Source organism: Giraffa tippelskirchi, chromosome 9 (genome assembly GCF_054371585.1).
Source record: "Giraffa tippelskirchi isolate mGirTip1 chromosome 9, T2T-mGirTip1v1.2.pri, whole genome shotgun sequence".
Lineage (NCBI taxonomy): Eukaryota > Metazoa > Chordata > Mammalia > Artiodactyla > Giraffidae > Giraffa > Giraffa tippelskirchi.
Window position 1 is genome coordinate 145,809,653 of NC_137283.1, and position 20,517 is coordinate 145,830,169.

At 39.8% G+C, this 20,517-nt stretch overlaps 1 long non-coding RNA gene across 4 annotated transcripts in view; it reads left to right on the forward strand.

Moving 5' to 3' along the window:
* LOC145522042 (uncharacterized) overlaps positions 1-20,517 on the forward strand; it is a 233,776-nt gene that overhangs the window by 152,452 nt on the left and 60,807 nt on the right. For 2 of the 4 annotated variants that reach the window (XR_014065864.1, XR_014065863.1), the window contains exon 3: positions 20,208-20,322. This is a non-coding gene — a long non-coding RNA (uncharacterized LOC145522042). Of the gene's footprint in view, positions 1-15,220; positions 16,001-16,578; positions 16,641-17,674; positions 20,323-20,517 lie in introns of those variants that run through there. The other 2 variants (XR_014065862.1, XR_014065865.1) reach the window with 2 other exon arrangements.

Sequence of the window (20,517 nt, forward strand, 5' to 3'; positions counted from 1 at the left end):
AGAAATGGGTGACTAAGGTAATCTCAACACAAGATGGTAAAGCAGTTAGTTTTGAGCTAACTAAACACTAAAACTGGCCATGTAGGCGAGTTACATGAGAGTATAAAAAGTATGGGAAAGCAAACATGTATCAAGCTCTCAATTGCTAACTTTTAAAAAAGTGAGCCTATTTTAAAAATATGAGGGAGAAAGGAATTTGGAACAAGGGCCAGGGAGTTGCTTGTTTGGGAAAGTTACTTGTTTGAACTTGCCTGGGGTCCTCTAGGGCCCATTTCTATACTGGGGTATCATCACTGGCAAGCACTGTGAAATGATATCTTTTCCACAAGATCCAGAATAATCATATGCACTATTTATTGATTCATCATTATGAAGATCAGGATTTTTTTCCTTTCCCCAAATAAATAGAGCAAACAGAATTCAAATACTTTTTACAACCTTTCATCACTGCCCAATTGTAATGACTGAAGAGACATTGAGTCTTTAATTATTAGCAATCTGGCTAGCAATTCATAACAAAGTCTACTTGCTAATTGAGATGAAATGCATTTTGTCATCTACAAATTGAAACAATATTGCTATACATGCTACAATATTTGTTTCTCTCTTTTAAGATCCTAATATGAAAAGATCATTAGTTTAGCGCCATTTGGTCATCATACCCTCTCTGAGTTTCAGAGCAATTCCAAAGAAATCAAAGTTATTCTGATACAATGCACTCAATCTGTTGAGCTCCACTCATTAACTTTGGAAATTAAATGGGTGTGCTTAATAATATGAGCTTTCACCACTCTCCAAGCCTTCAAATTGGAACTGGAAAAAAAAAAAAAAAGGCATTACATAAATCCATACTGGGGAAATGTGAATAATGCCAGTGTTCTTTTTTTGGTAGGGGAGGGATTCTTCAAGGGCAAACCAAATTGTTTCTGTTCTATATGCATAGGTTGGAGAGAAGCAGCTTATCAAAAAGGCAGGAAATAAAAGAGCAGGGTAACTATTATAGAACTTCAATTTAGAATTTTTGATTTCTTTGTGTTCAGCCTATAGCTCATGGTGGTGCATCTGAAAGTCACAAAAATCAATGAGAGGGTTTTTGAAGACACACAGCATGAAGGCCCAATCAGCTGCCTTAATGCCTAACTCCTCAGAGCTGAGAAGGAGGTTAATCAATACATATATATTTTGGATTTAGATGCATTTCAGGTTGGAATATCTTCTTTGAAGGATGTGGATATGACTAGATTATTAGCCTCAAAGTCTCTTCTTGACCACAGTAAGTCTGTTTTCTCTTTCAATTGGTGAGTCTAGAAAAAACAGCAGAGGACTGCCCTCAGTTTTATCTCAGCATTCACGTGTGCTGACGCAGCATGAAAGAGGAATGTGCCAGGAAAGGTGAGAAAAAGGCAGTGGTGAAAAAGTTTCCAATGAATTGTGACTTCTTTCTTTCTCTCCTTATGTAATCGTTTGTGGTGTAATCCATAGCATTGAAAGTTGGGCTTTTTAGTTTCTGGCACTTTCTGCAAGAAGAGTTCGTTGGCCTTACCTGGCGAAAGAATTATGCCGACAGGCAGTAGCCAGCAGTGACCTGAACAATTTCGTCTTCCGCACTCTGTCATCTTGTATCCCAACCATTGTCTCAGCGTCATCCTGTTCCTTAAAGAAATGAGACTGCCGTCTTCTGGTGGTCTTCTGCGTACTATCATTAACATAGTCATTTTCTTTACTATACAGATGACTCTATTACTGTTTATGTCGTTTAAATATGCTTGTCTTAGGCTTCAGAAATAAAAATTCAGATTTGGTCAACAAAATGGAGAACTGACTGCATGCTGACAGTTTTACCATTTTTTTCTTTTGATGTGTTCATATCAACCCATCTGTGTTGTAGGTATTGCAGTGGAATAAAAAATTACTTGATGATTCATTTCTAGAATCAGCACATCAGGCAAATACTGTACATAGTCAAAACTTCATGAGAAAAATTGTTGGAATTGCTCAGAAAGTGTAATAAACATGATTTTGTGTATACAATTATACATAGTAAAGTGAATGTCACCAGTATATAATGTATGCAGAATGATTATATATAATGAAGTATGCAGATATAAAATATAATTTTATAGTGTCTTTAATTATGTAAAAGAGAGCCATTTTGTTGACTCTTCAAAGTTAAATGTAATATATCTTTACAAATGAGATAATTAAAACTAATATATGCCCCATCATACATTATAAGAAACAAAATTAAATTGTGTACTTATATTTATTCTGAGTGTAAACTTAAAGTTATGAGAATTTAAAGCTTGTAGAAAAGACCAAATATATTGGAGTGCAATACTTTTCAAAAGGATAAAATTCATCTGATTGTGTGCTGATATTTGTTGACTCATTTAGTGATTGTAAAGTATTTATTTTCTTGTGCTTCCTCCCTCTCCTGATGTTGTCTATTTGAATTGATTCCATGTTTCAGCTCATTTCTTTTCTCTTTTTCCAGGGAGAATTTAAATAACATATAATTTGTGTTAGAAAAAAATTCTTAATATGTTAATATGTCTACTGCTCAAGAAAATTTTGTGAAAACAAACTTTAAAAATAGGTGTGATATTTAATAAAACATCATCTATCACTGGGCTTCCCAGATGGCTCTACTGTCAAAGAACCCACCTGCAAATGCAGAAGGCATAAGAGACATGGGTTCAATCCACAGGTTGGGAGGATCCCCTGGAGAAGGAAATGGCAACCCACTTCAGTATTCTTGCCCGGAGAATCCCATGGACAGAGGAGCCAGGTGGGCTACAGTTCATGGGGTTACAAAGAGTTGAACACGACTGAAGCTACTTAGCATTCATGCACACAGTCTATCACTCCTGACCAAAGAACATCAGAAATATACCTCTATCAAAATTCAATCTGCTAATATTATTATTGGTACATACCAAGGTAGCTGTAGAGTGATTTGAGAAAGATGGAGTTAGGAAAATGTACTTGCAGGCTAAAGTTGATCATATGGGCCAGGCTTCTCAGGAACTGGTCAGAATTTGTAAACTAGGGAGTTTTCCAATTAGAGATTTTATGAATCTAGGCAAAGTTAAATCAGTTTGTAGTTTGTCTTGGAACATATGGGTCTGAATGAAATGAGAAATTTGAGCTTAAATAATTTGCTCGCATGGCACAGTTTAGTATAGTTTACCTGTTTTGTGAGTTAGAAGACAGTTTTTCAAGTTGTTATTGTACTTCACTTCTCAATATCAAAATGATTTAATTTTTGGCAGCCTTGATTCTACAAAGATAAAATTTGTGATTCCTTCCTCTTCACCTCTAACAGCTGTTTGTTTGTTTTTTTTCTTCAAATATTTATAACTGATCAGATGCGTGACAGACACTGTACTATTGTTACATGGAACTTATAATCTAGCTAGACAATGACTTAATTATATGATTATAGCAACGGTGGTTTGGCTTTTCTAGTCCATGTGTGGATTAAAATAGGATTCTAGGCTGCTTCCAGTGTCCCCATCCTCACAGCTAGCCCCTGCCAACTCATGCCTCCACAGGAGACCCTCCGACACTAGCAGGAGGAGGTGAGCCCAAGTCCTTCAAGTCCGCCATCTTGAACTAGAAAGCACAACTGAATAATTTTGGAGATCTAACTGACTTTATTCAATGGAAGGTTTCAGTTACCCCAACAGGAAAGTGTCAGTTACTGACCTCAACAGGAAGAGTGGTACCTTCCACTCCCAAGCTGGAAGTGCAACTACTTTACTCCTCCAAGAGGAGGAAGACCTCTTTCTTGCCCAGCAACAAATGCAGTCAGTGAAAAACACCTCAGCTCAGCCAAAGAAGAGCCGTCTTCACCTGAACTTTTACTTTTCTCCAGTGAACTTTCTTTTTTTTTTTCTCCTTACTGATGACTACCTTGTCCGAAAAGCCTACTATGTGTAACTCCTTGGAGCACCTCTGTGTTTGCCAGATGAGACACTGCCTGATTCATGAGTCATTTAATAAAGTCAATTAGATCTTCAAAAAAAAAAATTCTAATCTTTAATTGCTCTGAAATGAACTGAATATCTGCCTGTCCCACCACCACTCTCCCCTCAGTTCATTTGTTGAAATTCTAATTCCCAATGTTAATGTTATTAGGAAGTGTGGCCTTTGAGAAGTAATTAGGTCATAAGGGTGGAGCCTTCATGAATGAGATTAATGCCTTTATAAAAGGGAGCCCAGAGAGCTTTCAGTGTCTTTCCATCATGGAAGAATAGTCTGCAGTCTGGAAGAGGACTCTTATGAGAACCAGACATGACACCCTGACCTTAGACTTTGGCTTCCAGGACTGTGAGAAATAAATTTTTATTGTTTATATGCCACTCAGTCTATGGTGCTTTCTTATAAAAGCCCAAACTAAGTCTCTCTCTAATTCACGTGGAAAGATTCTTGGTTTTTACCTACTGTGGCAGGCAGTCTTGACTGACAGCTATAGAGATCTCAGCTTACAGGTGAGCAAGTAGCATCTCAAATTACAACTTCCTATGATTAGATGTAACCACTTGATGAAATTATGGCAACAGGATGTAAGTGAAAATGGTGCTTACTTTCCAGAAAGCATGTTCAACTCAAAATGAAGATGTATGCCTTCTTCAAAACTTTCCCCTCTGACGGCTGAAATGCAGATGTGATGGTTAGAGCTGATCAGGATCTTGGGAAATCAGGTGAAATTCACATGATGAAAATGACAGAGGAACAAAATAGAGGAAATCAGAGTCCCTAAGGATCATTAAGTCCCATTTACCTCCAAAATTCATTTACTTCAGCAATAAATAATTGTTTATCTTGTTTAAACCATTTCTACTTGGGGACTTCTGTCACTGCTTAAGCCTGCATTGTATGTGTTCTCAGTCATGTCTGACTCTTTGCAACTCCATGGACTGTAGCTTGCCAGACTCCTCTCTCCCTGGAATTTTCCAGGCAAGAATACTGGAGTGAGTTGCCATTTCCTATTCCAGGGGATCTTCCCGACCCAGGGATCAAACCCACATAATGAGCGTCTCCTGCATTGGCAGGCAGATTCTTTACTACCGCACCACCTGGGAAGCCCCAGGCTTACTTTGTTCAAGGGTAAAAATAAGCAAGAATGGAAAGTGTTGCGTCTAACGATCCCGCCACAGATGGACGATGGTTGGAATATTGAATATTTTAAACTTTAGTACTTCTCAGTCATGAGACTATGTAAAGTTTCCTTATATGGCACCTCTTGCATTTCAGAAAACTTTGCAGATGTGTCCTTATTCAGTCCTTATGGCAAACTTGTACAGGGAACAGGAAAAGTATTAATGACCTCATTTTAAAGATGAGGGAACTGTGACTCAGAAGAATGATCGCACGCTCAAGCTTATTGAGCAGGGTGGTAATATATTCAGAGCTAAAATCCAGGCCATCCTGGTCCAGAGATTTTCCTACCACAGCTTTTTAAAAAAGTATTTATTTATGTTTTTATTATTTTGGGCTGTGCTGGGTCTTGTAGCGGCACTCGGATTCCTCTTGTTGAGGAGCACGGGCTCTAGAGCTTGTGGGCTCAGTAGTTGTGGTGCTCATGCTTAATTGCCCATGGCTTGTGGGATCTTACCTCCCTGACCAGGGATCAAACCCACATCCCCTGTTGGAAGGTGGATTCTTAACCACCAGACCACCAGGGAAGTCTGTCTCCTATAGTTCTTGAGTGGCAACTCATGCTTTCCCTGGCACTCAGTGATCATGAGAGGTTAATCAGGATTACATGTTTTTGTCTTAGCAACTTAAGTTTGCACCTATCACAACTGATGAAGGAGGTTTATTCTTTTCAGAGGCACCTGACTGAAAGGATCAAGTCTGAGAGTCCTGGGCTCTGACTGTGTTCTAACTTATCTGTTAAGAGAAAGTAGTAGATAAAAAAAAGTTCCCTCCAAGGAATACATTCTCTCTAGGGAGCCATCCAGCACTGATATCTTCTGACTGGTTTCGAGCATCTAACCAACATACAAACATCTGTTTGCTTCCTATTTTTGGAGAAATTATAAAGAAGCGAGAGAATGTCTATTAGTTTAAAAGAAGAAAATGCTTCCATTAGAAATCTGTGGGTACTCTACTGCAGGAATCCTTATCTGAGAATAAATATTACCAAAACTTTGTATGAATTGGGAATGATTTCACTTTCTATCAGTCTCCATGGCAGTAGGATTGCAATATTTAGCAAATAAAAATGTAGAATGCCCAAATAAGTCTGAATTTCAGGTAAGTTATGAATATTTTTTTAGTATCAGTTTGTCCCTTGCAATATTTGGAAAATTCTAAGAGTTATTTGTTGTTTATCTAAAAGTCTAATTTAACTGGGTATCTCATATTTTATCTGGCAACTGTTTGTGGGGTAGATACTAGAGACTGGCTTGTTTACCGACTATTCAGTCTCCTTTTAGTGCCTCGGTGTACAGGGAAGCTGTAAAGCCTTTTGCATGTGATTTAGGTGCTGTCAATCTGATGTTCTTGTTCAAAACATATATTCAGAACTGGGTTACACAGTAAGAGAAAAAAGCATGAAGCTCCATCTCCTTCGTGCAGCGCATATAGAGGCAGTGTTCCTTGGGAGCTAACAGATGTAAACAGAGCTTTCTAGTTCTGCAAGCTGCTTGCTGGTAATGGCAGGAGAAGAGCACTTTGGGGTGTCCAGTTCTATGTGACAGCCTCAAGACTCATCTCTGGAAACTCAGTCCAGAGTCTCTTTCCTCAACCATTGCCTCAGTCCAGGAATAAATGCCATCTGGCTTAATCTAGTTGGAATGGTTTCTTTTCTTTGTAACTGGACCATGACTGATACAGTTCTTAAATTATTTTAAATATTAAAGGGAAGGGGGGAAATGAGATGTTCTTCTCTGTTTTTAAGCTTATAAACAACATCATAAAAACAAACATTTATTCTACCATTCTACCACCCTAAGTAATCCTGTATTTTAGTTCATCAAAAAAATCAGTTTTGTGTTCCTTCCAGTCCTAGTTCTTATGCAGACATCATTTTTCATATTGTAATCATAATGCAGATACAATTTTACATTCTACTTTCCTCCCTTAACATTATTCCATGAATACTTTCAGTATTGTTACATAGTTTCCATAATCATTTTAATGACTGTATAACTAACAATTCTTCTAGTTGATGTATCATAATTCACTTAATTATTCTCTTGTTTTTGGATGTAAAGGGGTTTTTTGCCGTTTTAAATAATTCTTTAGTTAATAAGTTTTTTTCCTTCTTTGGAATTATTTCCTTAAGATAAATTCCCAGCAGTGGGATAACTAGGTCAAAGGCTGTGAACACTCTGTGTCTCCTAAAATGTTTTCCTCAAATTGCTTTCCACAAGGGATGTGACAGTTTTAACTGGGAGGCAAATTTCATGGGTGATTGAATTAAGGAAAGTCAGTGAAAGCTAAACATCCTTCAGAATGTATATAACCCAGCTGTACACAACCCACAAAAAGGAGAAATGCATGGAACATGTGACCAAAGAAGTAAAGACATATTAGAAACATTTGGTTTTAACAAAACTTGATCCTCTCTAGTGCTTTAATTGAAGTATATCTTACTTATTTCAAAATTTAAAAGCATAAAGAGCCAGAAGTAGCTCCTCTGGTCTTCCTTCTTTTGGTCACACTTTCCTAAACTTTGTCTCTTACTCAGTGAATGGAGCAACCCATCAAGAATATGCTTCTTTTATTAATGCAAATTAGTGACCAGTGCTCATTATTTGTTTTAAGATTTGACTCAGAAATACTGGTGTTGATACCCCTGTGATATACAGTTGGCTTCTTCTGAAGAGAAAAGAGACAGCAACTTTACTTATTTTTAACTAAACTGTTCTTCAAATTTTCTTTCCAAGATTTTCAAATTTGGAGGTTATTCCCCACCCCCCCAACCCCAGTCACTAAATGTAATCTAGACTTTTGACTGTCATGTCCTTTTATTTTCTCACCAAAATGACCTGCAATGAGGCTTTTTCAGTTTTCAACTCTAATTAGCTGGAGGTAGTTTCCAGGAGAGAATGCTTCATATAGAAGACCCTTGGTAATTCCCATTGGAAGATGGTAATTTGGGTCCCATGTTGAACCATCAAAATAGAAAATGTTTTCAAGTGTCAGATATCATTAAAACACATTGCAAACCTGGACAATTTTGGACAGAACTGGCTAGTTAATTATCATGATGGTAGCCAACTAAATTTTCTCACATTTAACCAATTTTTCTTATAGTGGTCTGACTCCATAAGGCATGGAAACAGTAAATTTTTCTGTTAAGGACCAGATAGTAAATACTTTCAGTTTTGCAGGCCATACAATCTCTGTCCCAGTTAGTTAATCTCTGTCCACCCTTGTAGCAAGAAAGCAGCAGTAGAGAATATATGTAAATGGATGTATGTCACCATGTTCCAATAAAAACATATTTACAAAATCAGGCTGCAGGGCCACTTGGCCAGCTGGCTGTAGTTCAGCAACCTCTGACTTCAGGACTCTGGCTTCAGATGGCCCTCATAGTAATCCAACTTTGTTTCACAAATCTCTTAACACTGATAAGATTATCAACTTTACAATGAAAAAAAATTAATAAGAAAAAGAAGACTTAGTTTAAAATGAACTCTGATGATAGTTTAAAGAGAAATAAAGGTTGTGTATGAGATAATCTGGAAGCAATAAGAAAGGACACCAATACTTACAAATAAACTTGGAAGAACTATCCAGAATTTGAAAGAGCTTTGGAAAATGAATTCCCATCCAAAACCTAAAAAAAAGATTAAAGTAGCTGACCAGTCTCAGGAATAATACCTACGTCCTAGCCCTCATCCCATCATGATATTCCTTCTCTCAGTGTCTGAGTCAATCTAAGGACAGAGTAATTGACTTTCGACTGTGCTTTTTACTGGCTAGAATGGAGCAACATCATTAGAGTTCTTGCGGCAGATAGCTAACACTGCGCATTCCACCCCACTCCAATGTGGAAACCCGGGGAACTATATTAAAGGTTGAGTCTCTTGAGTGAGGATAATGGGGACGGGGTGGGTATCATTCCTCATCCTCTGCAGCTGCCAATCAGTAGGAGAGTTTAACAACAGCTAGACGTGCTTGTTAGTTCCCCTTGAATTTTTTACTTCAAGTTTAGGCAATCAACTCTCTTTAGTAGTACATGTTTATTATGTATTGTGTGTTAGGACATGCTCAGCTATCGTACTTACAGTAAATATAATCCATGTAATAATCAGTTCAGTTCAGTTCAGTCGCTTAGTCGTGTCCAACTCCTTGCGACCCCATGGACTATAGCACGCCAGGCCTCCCTGTCCATCACCAACTCCCTGAGTCCACCCAAACCCATGTCCATCGAGTCGGTGATGCCATCCAACCATCTCATCCTCTCATCTCCTTCTCCTCCTGCCCTCAATCTTTCCCAGCATCAGGTTCTTTTCCAATGAGTCAGCTCTTCGCATTAGGTGGCCAAAGTATTGGAGTTTCAGCTTCAGCATCAGTCCTTCCAGTGAACACCCAGGACTGATCTCCTTTAGGATGGACTGGTTGGATCTCCTTGAGATCCAAGGGACTCTCCAGAGTCTTCTCCAGCACCACAGTTCAGAAGCATCAGTTCTTTGGTGCACAGCTTTCTTTATAGTCCAACTCTCACATCCATACATGACTACTGGGAAGACCATAGCCTTGACTAGACAGACCTTTGTTGACAAACTGACGGCTCTGCTTTTTAATATGCTGTCTAGGTTGGTCATAACTTTCATTTCAAGGAGTAAGTGTCTTGTAATTTCATGGCTGCAGTCACCATCTGCAGTGATTTTGAAGCCCAGAAAAATAGTCAGCCACTGTTTCCACTCTTTCCTCATCTATCTGCCATGAACTGATGGGACCGGATGCCATGATCTTAGTTTTCTGAATATTGAGCTTTAAGCCAACTTTTTCAGTCTCCTCTTTCACTTTCATCAAGAGGTTCTTTAGATCTTCTTCACTTTCTGCCATAAGGGTGGTGTCATCTGCATATCTGAGGTTATTAATATTTCTCCTGGCAATCTTGATTCCAGCTTGTGCTTCTTCCAGCCCAGCATTTCTCATGATGTACTCTGCATATAAGTTAAATAATCAGGGTGACGATATATAGCCTTGACGTATTCCTTTTCCTATTTGGACCCAGTCTGTTGTTCCATGTCCAGTTCTAACTGTTGCTTCCTGACCTGCGTACAGGTTTCTCAGGAGGCAGGTCAGGTGGTCTGGTATTCCCATCTCTTTCAGAATTTTCCACATTTTGTTGTGATCCACACAGTCAAAGGCTTTGGCATAGTCAATAAAGCAGAAATAGATGTTTTTCTGGAACTCTCTTGCTTTTTCGATGATCCAGTGGATGTTGGCAATTTGATCTCTGGTTCCTCTGCCTTTTCTAAAACCAGCTTGAACATCTGGAAGTTCACGGTTCACGTATTGCTGAGGCCTGGCTTGGAGAATTTTGAGCATTACTTTACTAGCCTGTGAGATGAGTGCAATTGTGCGGTAGTTTGAACATTCTTTGGCATTGCCTTTCTTTGGGATTGGAATGAAAACTGACCTTTTCCAGTCCTGTGGCCACTGCTGAGTTTTCCAAATTTGCTGGCTTATTGAGTGCAGCACTTTTACAGCGTCATCTTTCAGGATTTGAAATAGCTCAACTGGAATTCCATCACCTCCACTAGCTTTGTTCATAGTGATGCTTCCCAAGGCCCACTTGACTTCACATTCCAAGATGTCTGGCTCTAGGTGAGTGATCACACCATCATGATTGTCTTTGTTGTGAAGAACTTTTTTGTACAATTCTTCTGTGTATTCTTGCCACCTCTTCTTAATATCTTCTGCTTCTGTTAGGTCCCTACCATTTCTGTCCTTTATTGAGCCCATCTTTGCATGAAATGTTCCGTTGTTATCTCTAATTTTCTTGAAAAGATCTCTAGTCTTTCCCATTCTATTGTTTTCCTCTATTTCTTTGCTTTGATCACTGAGGAAGGCTTTCTTATCTCTCCTTGGTATTCTTTGGAACTCTGCATTCAAATGGGTATATCTTTCCTTTTCTCCTTTGCTTTTCACTTCCTGTCTTTTCACAGATATTTGTAAGGCCTCCTCAGACAGCCATTTTGCTTTTTTGCATTTCTTTTACTTGGGGATGGTCTTGATTCCTGTCTCCTGTACAATGTCACGAACCTCCGTCCATAGTTCATCAGGCATTCTGTCTATCAGATCTAGTCCTTTAAATCTATTTCTCACTTCTACTGTATAGTCATAAGGGATTTGATTTAGGTCATACCTGAATGGTCTAATGGTTTTCTCCACTTTCTTCAATTTCAGTCTGAATTTGGCAATAAGGAGTTCATGATCTGAGCCACAGTCAGTTCCCAGTCTTGTTTTTGCTGACTGTATAGAGCTTCTCCATCTTTGGCTGCAAAGAAGATAATCAATCTGATTTTGGTGTCGACCATCTGGTGATGTCCATGTGTAGAGTCTTCTCTTGTGTTGTTGGAAGAGGGTGTTTGCTATGACCAGTGCATTCTCTTGGCAAAACTCTATTATCCTTTGACCTGCTTCATTCTGTACTCCAAGGCCAAATTTGCCTGTTACTCCAGGTGTTTCTTGACTTCCTACTTTTGCATTCCAGTACCCTATAATGAAAAGGACATCTTTTTTGGGTGTTAGTTCTAGAAGGTCTTGTGGGTCTTCATAGAACTGTTCAAATTTAGCTTCTGTAGCATTACTGGTCAGGGCATAGACTAGAATTACCGTGTTATTGAATGGTTTGCCTTGGAAACGAACAGAGATCTTTCTGTCGTTTTTGAGATTGCATCCAAGTACTGCACTTCGGACTCTTTTGTTGACTATGATGGCTACTCCATTTCTTCTAAGGGATTCCTGCCCACAGTAGTAGATATAATGGTCATCTGAGTTAAATTCAGCCATTCCAGTCCATCTTAGTTCACTCATTCCAGAATGTCAATATTCACTCTTGTCATCTCGTTTGACCCCTTCCAATTTGCCCTGATTCATGGACCTAACATTCCAGGTTCCTATGCAATATTGCTCTTTATAACATCAAATCTTGCTCCTATCACCAGTCCCATTCACAACTGGGTGTTGTTTTTGCTTTGGCTCCATCCCATCATTCTTTCTGTAGTTATTTCTCCACTGATCTCCAGTAGCATACTGGGCACCTACTGACCTGGGGAGTTCATCTTTCAGTGTCCTATCTTTTTGCCTTTTCGTACTGTTCATGTCCATGTAATAATAGTTAACATTTATTGGATATACCTGGAGGTCTATGTGGTACTGAACATACAGTTTTCAATACTTACAGCAACTCTATTAAGTGGGGAATATTATTATTTGCATTTTATAAGCAAGGAAACAGAGACCTGAAGAGTTTAGAGAGCTGAATTACCCACTGAATGTGGACCATTACTCACCCAGTGTTCTTGACTGTAAGGCTCTTAAACATGACATACTGTTTCTTTTGGTTCAGTAGGAAATGAGGCCTTATTATATCCAGTAAGCAAGTGGGCAAAAATGAAAAATAGAACACCTTCTGTTATGTCAGAGATGTCTGGTCATCTTCAAAAATGGTCATCTAAAAATAGTAGCCCTTGAAAATGAGGAACCTGGGAAGTAAGACCTTCTTGCACATAGGGGTATACTGATCTGTCTGTACTTCTGCTGCCTGTTCACTGAGGAACATGCATCCTCATGGGTGAAGGTGAGCATCGCTCCAGGGGGTAGATCCCTGGGGAGGTAAAAAACAAGATGGATTCCACAGAGAATAATGATTCTGCTTGTGCTCTCTGCAGAAGAAATAGCATATATACTTCCTCTCAGTCTGAGCAATATCCTTTGGCTTCTCCTCCTGCCATTAGACCCTCCAATGGCTGGTTTTCTTCTACTCCTTAGAATAATCTTGATTCTCATTCTCTCTAGATATGCCTTGGTGTCTGTCTTTGTTCCATGATATTGTATATTAATGCATATATGTGGAATCCAGAAAAATGATACAAATGTGAACCTATTTGCAAAACAGAAATAGACACACAGAAGTAGAAAACAAATGTATGAACACCAAGGAGGAAAAAGAGGGGTGGATGAATTGGGAGATTGTGGTTGACATATGTGCACTGCTATCTATAAAACAGATAACTAATAACATTTTCACTCTGTTCATGGGGTTCTCAAGGCAAGGATACTGAAGTGACCTGCCATTCCCTTCTCCAGTGGACCACATTTTGTCAGAAGTCTCCAGTAGCCATGTATAGATGTGAGAGTTGGACCATAAAGAAAGCTGAGTGCTGAAGAATTGATGCTTTTGAACTGTGGTGTTAGAAAAGACTCTTGAGAGTCCCTTGGACTTCAGGGAGATCAAACCAGTCAATCCTAAAGAAAATTAGTCCTGAATATTTATTGGAAGGACTGATGCTGAAGGGGAAGCTCCAATACTTTGGCCACTTGTTGTGAAGAACTGACTCATTGGAAAAGACCCTGATGCTGGGCAAGGTTGAAGGCAGGAAGAGAATGGGAAGACAGAGGATGAGATAGTTGGATGGCATCACCGACTCAATGGACATGAGTTTGAGCAAGCTGTGGGAGTTGGTGATGGACAAGGAAGCCTGGTGTGCTTCAGTTCATGGGATCACAAAGAATCAGGGTCACCAAGAGTCAGACACGACTGAGGGACTAGACCGAAATGAATGAGAACCTATTCTATAGCACAGGGAACTCTATTCAGTGCTCTGTGGTGACCTAAATGGGAAGGAAATCCAAAAATGAGGGGATATATTTATACGTATAGCTGATTCATTTTGCTGTACAGCAGGAACTAACGCAACATTGGAAAGCAACTATACTCCAATAAAAATGTTAAAAAAAAGAAAAATCAGAAAACCAAAACAATTAGAGATGTTAATTTTTCTTTTAATTGGAGTGACTTCTCTAAATTTCAGAGGTTGATGTGAACATGGAGCTAAGGGAAGCACTAAATGAACATGCCAAGCTGCCTATTTCCCCTGTGTTTCATGGGAACTTACCTTTTGGCAGAGCTGATTTCCAGGTTCTAAAATTCCATGAGTGATGAAATATCAAAAACATTCAGGTGTCATTTACAGCTTGGCCAAGTTTTAAATTTTGTCTGGTAAGGACATTGAAAAGGAAAAACAAACACAAGTAATCACCATCATAACCACTATCATTTCATAATAGAAAGAACATTTTCAACACTAGAAGTGGCCTTAATTTCAGAAAAAGAACATTGCTTTAAATTGAATTCATTTTGTTAAAAAAAAATCCTCTACATTGTCCTTGTATTTTTCATTTTGCTTCTTTTTTCATTTTGCTTCTAACAGCTTATAACTTAATTTTGAGCTGGCCCAGGTCCAAGGCCTGGTGTTTGGGAAGTGCTGGTGTAATGGAAAGAATCTTATCTTGGAGTCAGACAGGCCTGGCTTCAAATCCTGGCTTCTGCATTTGACCCTGAGCAACTCAGACAGTGAGTCTGAAGCTCTCCTAATGGGGAGAACTGGGAGGCCCTCAGGAGGTCCCTGGGGCTTCCCCTTGGGTTTGATCCCTGGGTCAGTAAGGTACCTAGGAGAAGGGAATGGCTATCCACTCCAGCTGTGTATGTGCCTGGTGAGGCCCTGTTCCTGAATGATGTCCACTCTGTCTTTCTTTTCTCCATTATATGTCACAACTGTTGAACAAGAAACAAAGCAAACTTACCATGAAAGCTATTTTTAATTTTTTATACAATATTTTATATGTTTATTAGGCTGCCCCAAGTCTTAGTTGCTGCATGTGGGATCTTCAACCTTCATTGTGGCATGCAGGGTCTTTAACTGTGGCATGCAAACTCTTAGTTGCAACATGTGGAGTCTAATTCCCTGACCAGGGATTGAACCTGGGCCCCCTGCATTGGAATCTTACCACTGGATCACCACGGAAGTCCCCTGATGGTTTTTATTGATATATAAGCATATGAGTTATTTAAATTGTAGCCTTTCTATAAATTCACAAATACCAGTTAGTTAAGAATGACTCAGGTTATTTCTAAATTATGCCTTCAAAATAATTTCTAAGATTATTTTGAACAGTTGGCCAATGAACCAAAGGAAAGTAAAACAAACACAATCAAACATGTGGGTAAATGTGGTCCAGTTCTTGGACCCTGGGTTATCACACCTCTGTTAGTGTGAAGACTGGCTGAGTGTATCATCTGAAAGGACTCTTACCCCCTGACTACGCGTTAGCTGGGCTGCTCTGGGCCCTCTTCTCTACTAGGCCTTATCCTTGGCCTGTCAGCCTAGTTCAGCAAGGATCCTGCCAAACGAGTTTAGAAGGGGGTCCCTCTACCCTTGACACCAAACCAAATTCCTCTTAACTTTCTTTCTACTCCCTCACCCTGCCCTTTGGCTACAAATACTCAGCTGCTATTGGTGGTATCCAGAGTTATGTTCAGTCTCTCTCTCTTACTGAATCTCCAATACTTTGGCCACCTGATGGGAAGAGCCATCTCTTTGGAAAAGACTTTGATTCTGGGAAAGATTAAGGGCAAAAGGAGAAAAGGGTGGCCAAGGATGGGAATGAGATAGTTAGACAGTATCACCGACTTCAACTGACATGAATTTGAGCAAACTGCAGGAGGTTATAGTGGAGGACAGAGGGGCTTGGCGTGCTGCCGTCCATGGGGTCGCAAAGAGTGAGACACGATTTAGTAACTGAACAACAACAACAATGACCTCTACTGAGATGGTCCTGAATAAAGTCCTCATTTATTTTACTGTGTGCAGTGCAATTTTTCTTTGACGTATCTCAAACCTATACTGTGTTGGAAAGATATAAATTAATTAAATTAATTGCTCAGTCGTGTCCGACTCTTTGTGACCCCAAGGACTGTAACCTACCAGGCTTCTCCATCCATGGAATTTTCCAGGCAAGAGTACTGGAGTGGGTTTCAATTTCATTCTCCAGGGGACCTTCTCAACCCAGGAAAGATATAAGAAGATATAAGGTATAAGAAGATGTGGAAGGTCACATGAGGGATTAACTCCAGTGATAGTAATAGTCAGTTGGTCTTCTCTGGTGGCTCAGATGGTAAAGAATCTACCTGCAATGCAGGACACTTGGGTTCGATCCCCGGGTCAGTAAGATCCCCTGGAGAAGGGAATGGCAACCCACTCCAGTATTCTTGCCTGGAGAATTCCATGAACAGAGGAGTCTGGTGGGCTATAGTCTGTGGGGTCGCAAAGAGTCGGACACGACTGAACAATTAACACTATAATTAACACTATAATTAACAATTAACACTATAGTAAGTTCCACGCTTTATAAATTAATTTTTTTTTTATTTCAGGAATTAAAACTAGATAGAGTTGCTCTAATTTGATCATCTGGGGGTAAAGAGAAGTCAATTTCCATCCTTAAGAACTAATCGTTTGAGAAGGAACTGGGCAAAAGAATTTTTCACTCATGAAGTGTTTGTTAAATGCCTTACATTACCGTAATTATTTTTTCTAGTGTTTGGAAGACTAGCAAGGAAGCTTTCTTAAGTGCCTTCACTGATGACAGGTTTGTTACAGGTAAAAATGCCAGAGATTTTTTCCTAGCAAGTGTGTGTCAGCACTGATGTTGCTATTAGTAATTACCTCCCCACCAACACTTTGCTTCCCGCTGCTTCATGTTGGCTTCTTAATTATGGAAAAGAAAGAATCCTGGGGGAAGGGGAAAAAAAGTAGTTCAAAAAGTTTCCTTTTCTCTACAGAACTGCTTAAGAAACCATTTGATTTGCATTGTACCACTTTGTCCTGAAGTTATTATTATAATTTTTTTTTCCCTCTGCAGTGGTTTACAAGCCATTTGTAGTATGGCCTAAGAGCTGAGTACTCACAGCTTTGATCCTCTTGTATCTTTCTCCCACTATGTTGCTAACCTGACAGGGTCATTGAAAGGAAAAGAAAAAAAATTTTTTTTTTTCCTATGAAAGTCAGTGACAGTTTTGATTCTAAATTCTTCCAAAGCAGGATCTGATCATATGTATTTTGTGTTCTCTGCAGCCCCAATTTGGGGCATAGTTAGTGCACAATAAATAGGTACTGAATTTGTTATCCATTTTTGGATATGCCATCCTGTTTTCTTCTCAGGGCTGTACTAGTTTTCCAGGGCTGCTGTAACAAACTACTACAACAAAATTTTATTTTCTTATAGTTCCGGAGGCTAGATGTCCCAAATCAAGATGTTGGTAGGATCACACTCTCTCAGAGGGCCCCGGAGGAGAATCCCTCCTTTGACCTGCCTAGATTTTGGTGCTTGCTGCAATCCTTGCAGTTCCTTGGCTCGTATCACTCCAGTCCCTCTGCCTCTGTCCTGCTCCCCTGTGTTTGTGTCGGATTCCTTCTTCTTAATAGGATACCCAGTCATTACAGTAAGGCCCACCCTTATCCAGCATGACTTCATTTTAAATTGATTATATCTGCAAAGAACCTATTTCCAAAGAAGGCCACAATCAAATGTCCTAGTCACTCAATTCTTGTTAGTCGTTAGTCCTATCCAACTCTTTGTGACCCCATGGACTGTAGCCCATCAGGCTCCTCTGTCCATGGGATTTCTCAGGCAGGAATACTGGAGTGGGTAGCCATTCCCTCCTCCAGGGGATCTTCCTGACCCAGGGATTGAACCCGAGTCTCCTGCATTGCAGGCAGATTCTTTACCTTCTGACCACCAGGGAAGCCCTCATAATTCCTAGGTAGACACAAACTGGGGTGGGGTTGGGGTATCACTGTTTAACCCAGTATAAGGCATAAAGAATCCATCACCCTGGAGTAGAGTAGAGTAGTGTTAGTTGCTCAGTAGTGTCCAACTCTTTGAGACCCCATGGACTTGTAGCCTGCCAACCCAGGGATTGAACCCAGGTCTTCTACATGGCAGGTAGATTCTTGACCATCTGAGCCTCCAGGGAAGCCTGATAAGAATTGTTTTGAGCTGCAGCAACTGAGAAGAAGCAGGTACAAGGAACGTTCCCTGCCCTCCTCCTATTTGCTTAAATAGATTTTGCAGCACATAAATATGTCCCCATTCTCCTCTCCACCAGCAAGGACAAAAGCTAATCCCTAGTAGTTAATCCTCAGTCCCTAAACAGCTTTAGGTTGTAGAAGGCACCAGAGAAATCTACATAACAAACGACTAACTAGCCTTTGTCTGCTCCTAGCTTCCTCCCATAGATCTACCTTCCCACATTTTGCCACCTTTAAAAGTCAAAAACCGCTTTCTTTTCTCTTGTCATTTCTCCATGAGTTTATAGTTCTTTATTGAAGATGCTATGTATAAGCTGGAGTTTTAAGACTTCACTTTGAGTTACTCAATTCTCCCTGGGTATCTCCCATGCATACATGAGGGACACATATTAAAAAACTTGTTTTGTTTTTCTCTTGTTAATCTCTTTTATTACAGGGGTCTCAGCCAAGAGTAAAGGGAAAATTATTTTTCCTCTTCTACTGTCATATCATTTTAGACTTTTTGAAGTTATTGCTATAGTTCTAACTCCTTGAGATAGCTGTTGGCCATTCAAGGTATTCAAATTTCCTTGGTTTCCTTTTAGCTCTGAGTTAAAATCAAATATCTCTTGATGCCCTAGACCATCACTTGATTTGATGGGGTACCCATCTTCTCAGCCCAGGGGAGATGGCTTTTACTTCCATACTGCTCAGCCAAATACAGGAGACAGATTACAAAAATCCTAAGAGCCTTCCTCCGTAGTATGAATCCCTCAAGACCGTCCTTTTTCAATTAGGATGAATAATTTTCCTCCTCTGACTACTTTCTCTCTCTCAGATCCTTGCCCTTTGAAGCCTGGAACCAGTGTAAATGCTAATTTGAAATTAACATATAATTTATTTCTTTGCTAACCTCCCCTGGTTTACTGCCAGTTTCTCAACTTGACCTCTCACAGATACCTTAGGCACTGATTTATTGATACTTCCTTTTTAAAGAGCCCATAACTATTTTTCTCCAGGTAATGTTGGACTCTATTTAAATTCTCTCTGTCTCTTGTGTGTATGTGGGCGTGGCGGTAGCGGTGGGGTGTGGGTAGTGTACATGCATGCAGGTGTCTGTGCGAAGCAAAGGCATTGGATTAATGACCTGTCTACCTCAGGTACCTGTGGGAGCAATATAAGGTTCCGTCTGGAAGTAAACAGCCACTTCTTATTTATTACTATGTTTCAGAAGTTTCTGACCATGCTCACTCCTCAAAGGCAAGGGGTTGAAATGACACTTGAACAGGTTGTCCCACAAGACACTACCTCAAAGACCATCCCTTTTGCCTGGCAGGACAATATTTTTAGTCAGTCACTGTGACTATTTTCATTTTCACATGATGTCCTGTAGCTTCTCTCTGATTAAGTGACATCTTTTCAGAATGTTGCGTATCATGTTGAAGGATTCTGTACTACTGTTTCTGTGGATCACAGCTAAACACCACCACCTGAAGGCATGTTTCCTATGATCTTCTCAAATGGCTTCGTGCACTGACATTTCCTTTAGTTTATCATCTTTAATTAAGGTTCACTGCTGTTTGGGCTTTTTATCTCTCTCCCATTACCTTTCTTCTTCACAAATATTTATTGAACTTTTATTCTTTACCAGGATTGGGGCTAGAACTCATTGAGAAAAGTTAATCCAAGTCATAGGATTTTCCTTCAGACACTACATTTACAAATGGATAAACCATATATAACAGTAGAACTTTGACCCATCATCTCTGCAGCAACCAGCCTGGAAAGTTAAACCAACACTTCTGCGGCAATCAGGCAAGAATGCTCAGGACTTGGTCTATGAGTGCCAGTATCCCTATTTATTTGTCTCCACTTCCAGCTCAGGACCAACAAGAGAGAACCAAATGTGTTCTCCAAACCAATCACATAGAATACCTGGCTTCCTGTTAGCCCACCTCCTGCTTCCCTGTGTTAACAAATCTCTAATCAAAACACACCTGGAGTCTTCCATTATGCACTATCAAGTTTTCCACTCCCTTGCCTGCTTTTGAGTCTCTGTCAAATGTAAGTGATGGTGACTGACTCCCACGCTGTAGAAAGTTCTCAATAAGTAGGCCTGTTCTTTCTCATTTGGATGGTGTTTGTTTATTTCCACAGTTTTCCTGGAGCTTCCACTGAGATCCGCCCTGCACTGCCTGTCACTTTGATGTCTGATGCTCATGGAGGCCCCTGCATTTTGCTGCTTGATGCTTGTTGAATCCACACTGCTGAGGTAAGTCAGCACTAGGCCTAAACTTGGCTGTTTTTGTGTTACTTGGCTATTTATTTTCAGGTAGGTACCTGTGTTTTGTTATTGGTTTCCATTTGTTTCGCATCCTTGGTGGAGTCAAGCCACTCCTTTTCATCCACTTTTGTGCTTCCACGTTTGGTTGTGTCTGTAAATGTGTTGTGATAAGAAGGAAACTTA